Source organism: Orycteropus afer, unplaced genomic scaffold, assembly GCF_000298275.1.
Source record: "Orycteropus afer afer isolate SDZICR_OR568_19922 unplaced genomic scaffold, OryAfe1.0 scaffold00278, whole genome shotgun sequence".
Lineage (NCBI taxonomy): Eukaryota > Metazoa > Chordata > Mammalia > Tubulidentata > Orycteropodidae > Orycteropus > Orycteropus afer.
Window position 1 is genome coordinate 2,100,638 of NW_006921865.1, and position 8,709 is coordinate 2,109,346.

Consider the following 8,709-nt stretch of genomic DNA (forward strand, 5'->3'; position numbering starts at 1 on the left):
CAGGACCAGGCAGTGTTTTTTTTTTTTTTTTTTCTCTGTTGTACATAGGGTTGCTGTGATTCAGAGACAACTTGACGGCACCTAACAACAACATAGACAGGTCTATAAGATGATTAGGAAAGTATGCGCTCATTAGAACAATCGACCACACAAGATCGAAAGGGAAACATTTACCCAGCGTTAAAGCTCAGAAGACAGGAAAAGATTAAAAAAAAAAAGAACAAAGGAAGATAGTAAACACAGAGAATAAATGGAAAGGGAGCTATTACTTTGTGGCGACTGCAATCAGTGTCACAAAGCAAAATGTATGAATTGTTGAATGGAAAAAAAAAAAGTTTGCTCTATAAAATATCACCCAAATCACAATTTAAAAAGAAAGAAAATAATTTGTAATGTGTCAGGTACTGTGCTAAGCATGCTATATACAATAAGCATTCTATCCTGACAACATTTTATAAGGTAAGAATTACATATATTCTTGTTTTACAAATGAAAAACTAAATTAATAGGATTATGTACCTCTCCCTAGTCAGAGACAGAATTTAAATCGGGGAAATCTGACTCCAGAGGTTACACTCTCCTGTAATGAAGAAGTGTATGGAGCTCATGCAGAGTTCAGTAGAGATTCAAATAACAATTTTCAGTGAGAAAAAATAAAAGTAAATTCAGAAGGAACTGTATTCATCTTTCCCTTTACAGAAGTAGAATAAGATACTTTAATAATGATCCTTATCTTAGAAATCCTCTCACTTAAAGAAAGAAGGTTCTTTAATTCCTCCAAAATCTACTGTGAACTTTGCAATTGAACTCAAAACTTTTTAATTAAACACAAAGAATAATGTTAATGTCATTGAATACATTTACAGGAATTTGTTGCCAAAAAAATACTATGAGGTTCCTTTTTATTTTTGAAATATACAATAAATTAGATTCTACCAGGAATGATTAAATCATGGATCGGGCTGTAGAGGGGAGATGATTTGCTTTGAAGAGAGATGTAAGAGGGGTAATTGAAAGAAGAGTTACAAGATGAAGATCTTACATTAGAAGAAAGAGTCAGTCTTAGGTATTAGAGTGGATTGAATGGTGTCCCCCACACCAAGAACGATATATTCACTTCCTTACCCTCAGACCCTGTGCATGTGACTTTGTTTGGAAAAAGAACCTTGCAGATGTAATTAAGTGTCTTGAGATTTAAGTTTATCTGGTTGGGCCCTTAATCCAATGATAATATCCTTATAAAGAAAGACAAGGCAAAAAGAGAAGAGACAGACACAGATGAGAAGACCACGTGAAGATGGAAACAGAGACTGGAATTATACAGCTACAGGCCAAAGAATGCCAGGATCCACCAGAAGCTAGAACGGACAAAGGCTGATTTCTTTCCTAGAGCCTTGAGAGGGAGTGTGGGTCTGCTGACACCTTGATTTTGGACTTTTGGCCTCCAATAAACAAGAGAATAAATTTCCCTAGTTTTAACCCATCCAGTTAATGATACTTCACTATGGAAGTTCTAGGAAAGTAAAACAAATATAAATTCAGATAGTGTTACTAGGACCACTGATGTGTCATAGGGAATCTCTATAAAGTAAAACTTTGATACAATTATAAATAATCCCAATGAGAAAGTCAAGGCAGAATTACCTAACAAAATCCATTGCCTATGATGACATGCCAAAAATGGACACTCAAAACCACTAAATGAATGAAAATGTATGAATTGCCATCATAAACAATGATGCCTTCAGAAAAGAAGCACTGGTGCTATGAAAGTAGAGGTGGGTGCTTTGTTATTGGTCCTGACACATTCCATATTTTCATTGATACCTCAGATAAAGCCATATATAAGCCATACTTATAAAATTTGAGAATGACAAAACCTATAGAAAAATAATATATTGAAGGATCAGTATGTGAAGTAAGGAGTCAAAATCCAAATTATGAAATTTAGGCAACAATAAAATTAGTTAATAGCTATTGAAACAAACTTCCTGTTAGTTTGTCACTGAGCCGCTTCCTTAGAAGAATTTACATCATTTTACCCTTAAAGCCACACTCTGAGATCAATATTAGTCAAATGGTGGGTTGTGGACATCAAAATAATTAATGTAATGCCACATGTCTCAATTGAGGACTAATAGTTAAAATTAGGTGGGTAAGAGTCTGGCATTACTTTGCACAAAAAAGATCTCATCACATCTGGAGAATGGTGTTTATTAGGCATTGAAGATATTGAGGATCACACAAAGTACATTCAAAAGAAAATGAACAGGTCTGGAAGCCAGGCCATCCTAGATCTGATTAAAGGAAAGGATTAAACCACTCTCGAATATTTGTTGGATTAGTATGTTGAAAAGCAGTGCATTTATTGTTGTGTTTCCAGATGGTAAAATTAGGAAGAAAGGTAGAAATTATAAGAAGGAAAATTGTGACTCATTATTAGGATATATATTTGTTTCAATAATTAATGTGGTGGTTCAAACTCACCAGCCATTCCTTGGAAGGAAGGTTGGGCAATCTACTTCTGTAGTGATATCGCCTCAGAAACCCAAGGAGGGGTTGTTATGAGTTGGATCTGACTCCATGGCAGTGAGGTTTTTTTAGTCATGGAATGGAGACCTTGGCAGGTGCAAATAGGGTCTGCTGGGTTAGCAATGAAAATTTTGGAGGTTCAAACTCACACAGAAGTGCCTAGGAAGAAAGTCTGGGTTATTTGCTTCTGAAGTGTCACAACCATAAAAAGTCTATGGAGCGCTTCCACTCTGCATATATATGGGATTACCATGAGTTGGAACCAGTGATCTACCTCTACAACAAGGGATATCTCTGATCCTTCCAAATCCTAAAGCAACGGCCAGATGTTATAGGAAATTTGAAGTAAAGATTCCTAAGATGGGATGATGTTGAGCTGCGTAATATCTTTGATTCCATTCGACCCAAGGGCTCTGTGTCTGTGAATGTCTGACATTAGTAACAAGGAGAGAAGGTTGGTAGGTGACGTAAGGAGTATAGTGATATACAGAAATTCAAAAGGCCCAACTTCATTTTATAATTTCACAAGATCATTTAACAAAACCTCAGCAAGCGTAGTGCCTAAGGCACTTGACTGCTAACCAGAAGGCTGGCAGTTCAAACCCACCAGCCATTCCTCGTAAGGAAGGTTGGGCAATCTACTTCCGCAGTGATACTGCCTCAGAAACCCAAGGAGGAGTCGCTATGAGCCAGGTCTGACTCGACGGCACATAACAACAACAAACAACAGCAAGTCAGATGAATTAGTGAAATACTTTTAAAAACTGTCTAATTTAATGTATAGGCATAGTTTTAGCAAGGCATGAGCTGGGAGATGACTAAATGCAAGTTACAACTAGGCTAAGAGATCTGGAGCCAGTCTGTCTGGGTTTGAACTCCAGCTCTGCCATATTCAAGCTGTGTTATTTTGGGAAAGTTCTTTATCTTCTCTATGTCTCAATGTCCTTATCTGTAGGATGAGAATGATAATAGTGTCTCATATAGCTGTTAGGAAGATTAAATCAGCTATTCATGTAAAGTATTTAAAACTGCTTTGGACAAATAACAAATGGTATTACCCAATACATGTTGAATGAGAAAGCTAAAATAGGCAGTTTCTTAACAGTTAGAGTTTGACTGAAAGAATGATTCAGTTCTGGGAGTTGTACATGACGCAAACAGAACATTTTTGTACTTAAATGAATAAGTCATACTGCAGAGCATCTTCAAGAAGATTTCAGACATTTCTTTAAAGCAGGCAAAAAGGAAGACAGCAGAGATTGATATTTTCTCTTCTCTGATTAGAATGCAAGTAATAAGTCCACTTAAGAGATTCTCAGACATACTAGAGTAAAGAAAAATACTGAGTGAAACACACACACACACACACACACACACACAAAGTGAAGTGTAAAGAAAAGAATCATTTCTGTCCAAAAATGTGAAGCTAAATTCTATTCTACTACTTACCTATGACCTTGGGCCAGTCACAGAGCCAGTTAAAACTCAGTATAGTACAGGAAAAAAAATAACTGCCCTCCGCATTTCACAGGATAGTGAGCTTCAAATGACAGTGCCAATGTGAAAGTCTTTTTTAAACTGTAAAGCCCAACAACAATATTTGATATTGTTCTTATATTTTGCAAGAAGGTAGTTAAGTTTAGCAAAGAAAGTTAATTATCTGATTGTCTTCATAATAATGTACATAAATGTTTCCATCTTAACTAATGTGAACAGAGAAACACCCTTTGAGGATTCAGGCAGCAACACCTATGGCTCAAAAAAAAAAAAAAAAATCAAACTCACTGCCATGGAGCCAATTCTTACTCATAGTGACAGCAAATCTTTAAGGAAACAGATAGCCCTTTTTCCTTCTGGGGAGTGGCTGGTAGGTTAGAACCGCCAACCTTCTGGTTAATAGTCAAGTGCCTTAGGCACTGTGCCACCAGAGATTACTAGGCAATAATACTCTACTTAGGCTTGTTCTGAGTAAGCTGTCTAGTTGACTCCAATTCATAGTGACATTATGTAAAACTAAATGAAAAACACTGCCTGCTTTTCATGAATATTGATGTTTGATCACTTAGATTTAACAGTTGCTCAACTTAGAGTTGTCAGAAAGAGCAGAAATATTTTGGAGAGGATTTACAGAAAAGAAGAGAGAACAAAATATGATGCTATTTCCCCACCCCACTTCCCAGTTCCAAGCCTGAGTCTGACCTGAGATGTAGGTTTGTATAGGTGGAAGTTGAAAGAAACTTCTAGGCTTGATATGAGACTGAAAATTTTAATACCTAAAAATGAGACTGTTCTTTAGCATGTTGTTGTTGTTGTTGTTATGTGCTGGTCGAGTCGGACCCAACTCATAGCATACCATGGAAGTAGTTTGCTCCATCTTCTTTCCGAAGAGTGGCTGGTGGGTTTGAACCGCCAGCCTTCTGGTTAGCAGTCAAGTGCCTTAGGCACTATGCTACCAGAGCTCTCGTTCTTTAGCATATGGAGTGGAATTAAAAGCTATACGATCTTGTTCACGTATTTTGTAAATAAGAACATGAGAAAGCCTTTAGATTGAATTTGCTAGATAGCAGGAAGGAAGAATAAATGCTTAATCCCTGGCATTTCTGAATTCAAAGCTTATTTGTTGTTGTTGTTATGTGCTGAGTCATCTCCAACTCATAGTGACCTTATGTACAACAGAACAAAACACTGTTCAGTCCTGTGCCAACCTCATGATCCCTACTATACCTGAGCCCGTCACGGCAGCCACAGTGTTAATCCATCTTGTTGAGGGCCTTCTCCTTGACCAAATGGCATCCTTCTCCAGAGAATGGTCTCTTCTGACAACATGACCAAAATAGATGAGACGAAGTCCAGTCATTCTCACTTCCAAGGAGCATTCTAGCTGCACTTCTTCCAGGACAGATTTGTTAGTTCTTTTAGTAGTTCACAGTACTTTCAGTATTCTTCGCCAACACCACAACTCAAAAGCATCAACTCTTCTTTGGTCTTCCTTATTCATTGTTCACTTTGCACATGCATATGAGGCGATTGAAAATACCATGGTATTGTTTGGTTGCTACTTTTTTTCTTTTTTTTGCTGAGCATAGAATTCCCTGTTCAAAATCATTATCCCTCAGAATTTTGAAGATATTTCTCCAATATCTTCATGTACTTTGGGTTACTGATAAGAATTCTTAAGCCAAAGTGATCATTGTTTTTTGGCAAGTACATACACACACACACACACACACACATATTCTGTTTGAAAACTTTTAGAATCTGTGCTTTATCCTTGTTGTAAAATTTCACACAGAAGTGCTCGGCTGTTTTCACTCACTGGACTATAAACTTCATATTTGTTTTTCTTAGGTGCCTTCAAGTCAACTCTGACTCATAGCGACCCCATGCACAACAGAATGCCTGGTCCTGTGCCAGCCTCACAATCCTTGCTATACCTGAACCCATTGTTGCAACCACTGTGTCAATCTATCTCATTGAAGGTCTTCTGCTTTTTCACTGACCCTCCACTTTACCAAGCATGATATCCTTCTGCAGAGAATGGTCCCTTTTGACAACATGACCAAAGTAGGTGAGACAAAATGTGCCACTTCTCACTTCAAAAGAGCCTTCTGGCTGCACTTCTTCCAGTAAAGATTTGTTAGTTCTTCTGACTGTCTAAGGTACTTTCAGTATTCATCCCCAACACCACAACTCAAAAGCATAAACTCTGCCTTCGTCTCTCTTATTTATTGTTCAGCTTTCACATGTATATGAGGCGATTGAAAATACCATGGCTAGGTTAGGCACACCTGAGCCTTCAAAGAGACATCTTTGCTTTTAGCACTTTAAAGGGTCTTTTACAACAGATTTTTTCAGTACAACAGGTCGTCTGATTTCTTCACTGCTACTTCCATTGGTGTCAATAGTGGAACCAAGTAATATGAAATCTGAGACTACTTCAATGTTTTCTCCATTTATTATGATGCTGCTTGCTGGTCCAGTAGTGAGGATTTTCATTTTCTTTTTATGAGGTGCAATCCATACTGCAGACTGTAGTCTTTAATCTTCATCAGCAAATGCTTCAGGTCATCTTCAGTTTCATCAAGGTTGTGTAATCTGCATATTGCAGATTGTTAATGAGTCTTCCTCCAAAACTGATGCCATGTTATTCTTCATATAGTCCAACTTCTTGGATCATTTGCTCAGCATAAGTATCGAGTAAGTATGATGAAGTAAAACACCCATGATACACTTCCTTCCTGATTTTAAACCAGCAGTATACCCTTGTTCTGTTCGAATGACAGCCTCCTCCTCCATGTGCAGGTTCCTCATGAGCAATTCCCATTCTTCTCAATGTTATCCACAATTTGTTATGATTCACACAGTTGAGTGCTTTTGTGTGGTCAACAAAACACAAGTAAACATCTTTCTGGTATTCTTTGCTTTCAGCCAAGATCCATCTGACATCAACAGTGATGTCCTTCTTCCACATCCTCTTCTGAATCCAGCTTGCATTTCTGGAGGTTCTCTGTCAATATACTGCTGCAACCATTTTTGAATTATCTTGAGTAAAATTTTACTTTCATGTGATATTAATGATACTGTTTGATAATTTCCACATTCTCTGGGATCACCATTCTTTGGAATAGGTACAAATATGGATCTCCTCCAGTCAGTTGACCAGATAGCTATCTTCCAAATTATTTGGCATAGACAAATAAGTGTCTTCAGCAAAGCATCTGTTTGTTGAAACATCTCAAAGGGTATTACATTAATTCCTGGACCCTTGTATTTTGCCAGTTCCTTCAGTGCAGCTTTGAATTCTTCCTTCAATACTATTGGTTCTTGATTATATGCTTCCTCCTGAAATAGATGAATGTCAACCAATTCTTTTTGGTACAGTGCTTCTGTGTAGTCCTTCCATCTTCTTTCTATGTTTTCTACATCATCCAATATTTTGCCCATAAAATCTTTCAATATTGCACCTCAATGCTTGGATCTTTTTTCTTTAGTTCTTTCAGCTTGAGAAATCTTGAGTGTGTTTTTCTACCTTCTCTTGATAGCCTAACTCCAAGTTTTTGCACACTTCATTATAATAATTGACTTTGTCTTCTCAAGCTGCTCTTTTAAATCTGTTCAGCTCTTTTATGTTGCCATTTATTCCATTTGCTACTCTCTGTTCAAGAGCAACTTTCAAAGTCTCTACATCCATTTTGGTCTTGTCTTCCTTTCTTGTCTTTTTAAAGATATTTTGCTTTCTTCATGGATGATATCCTTGATGTCATCCCACAATTAATCCAATTTTCAGTCATGGGTGTTTAATACATAAAATCTGTTCTTCAGATGGTCTACAAATTCAGGAAGGATATAATCAAGGCCATATTTTGGCTCTCATGGACTTGTTTTAATTTTTCTCATCTTCAACTTGAACTTGCATATGAGCAACTGATGGTCTGTTCCACATTCAGCTCCTGGCTGTGTTTTGGCTGAAAATATTGATGTTCTCCAACACCTCTTTCTACAGATGAAGTTGATCTGATTTCTGTGTATTCCACTCAGTGAGGTCCACAAGTATACCCACCATTTATGTTGTTGGAAAAAGTTATCTGCAATGAATAAATCATTGGTGTTGCAAAATTCTCTCATGTAGTCTCCAGCATCATCTCTATCACCAAGGGCATATTTTCAAAGTACCTTGATTCTTTTGTTTCCAACTTTTGCATTTCAATCACCAGTAATAATAAATCTTGATTGCACATTTGGTCAATTTCAGACTGCAGAATTTGGTAAAAATCTTCAATTTCTTCATCAATTGGTATGCTGAGCAAATAACCTTAGATCCTGGAATATATGAAGGATGCAGCACCAGCACTGGAGGAATCATTAAGAACCTGTGCTTTGCAAATGACACAAACTTGCTTTTCAAAAGTGCAGATGACTTGAAACCCATACTGATGAAGACCAAAGACTACAGTCCTTCAATATGGATTAAAGAAAAAAAAAATCTGGAGAGATCCTGCAAGATGGCAGACTAGGCAGAAAGACTACACAGACCCTCTTCAACAAAGAAAAGGGTAACCAATTAACAAAGACACAGAAGATAATCCTGGACCCCTGAGCCTTGAAAGGAAGGATATAGAAGTGGACTAAACCCCAACTTGCAGAAGAATTTGCGTGAAAATACCAAAAAAGGAGACA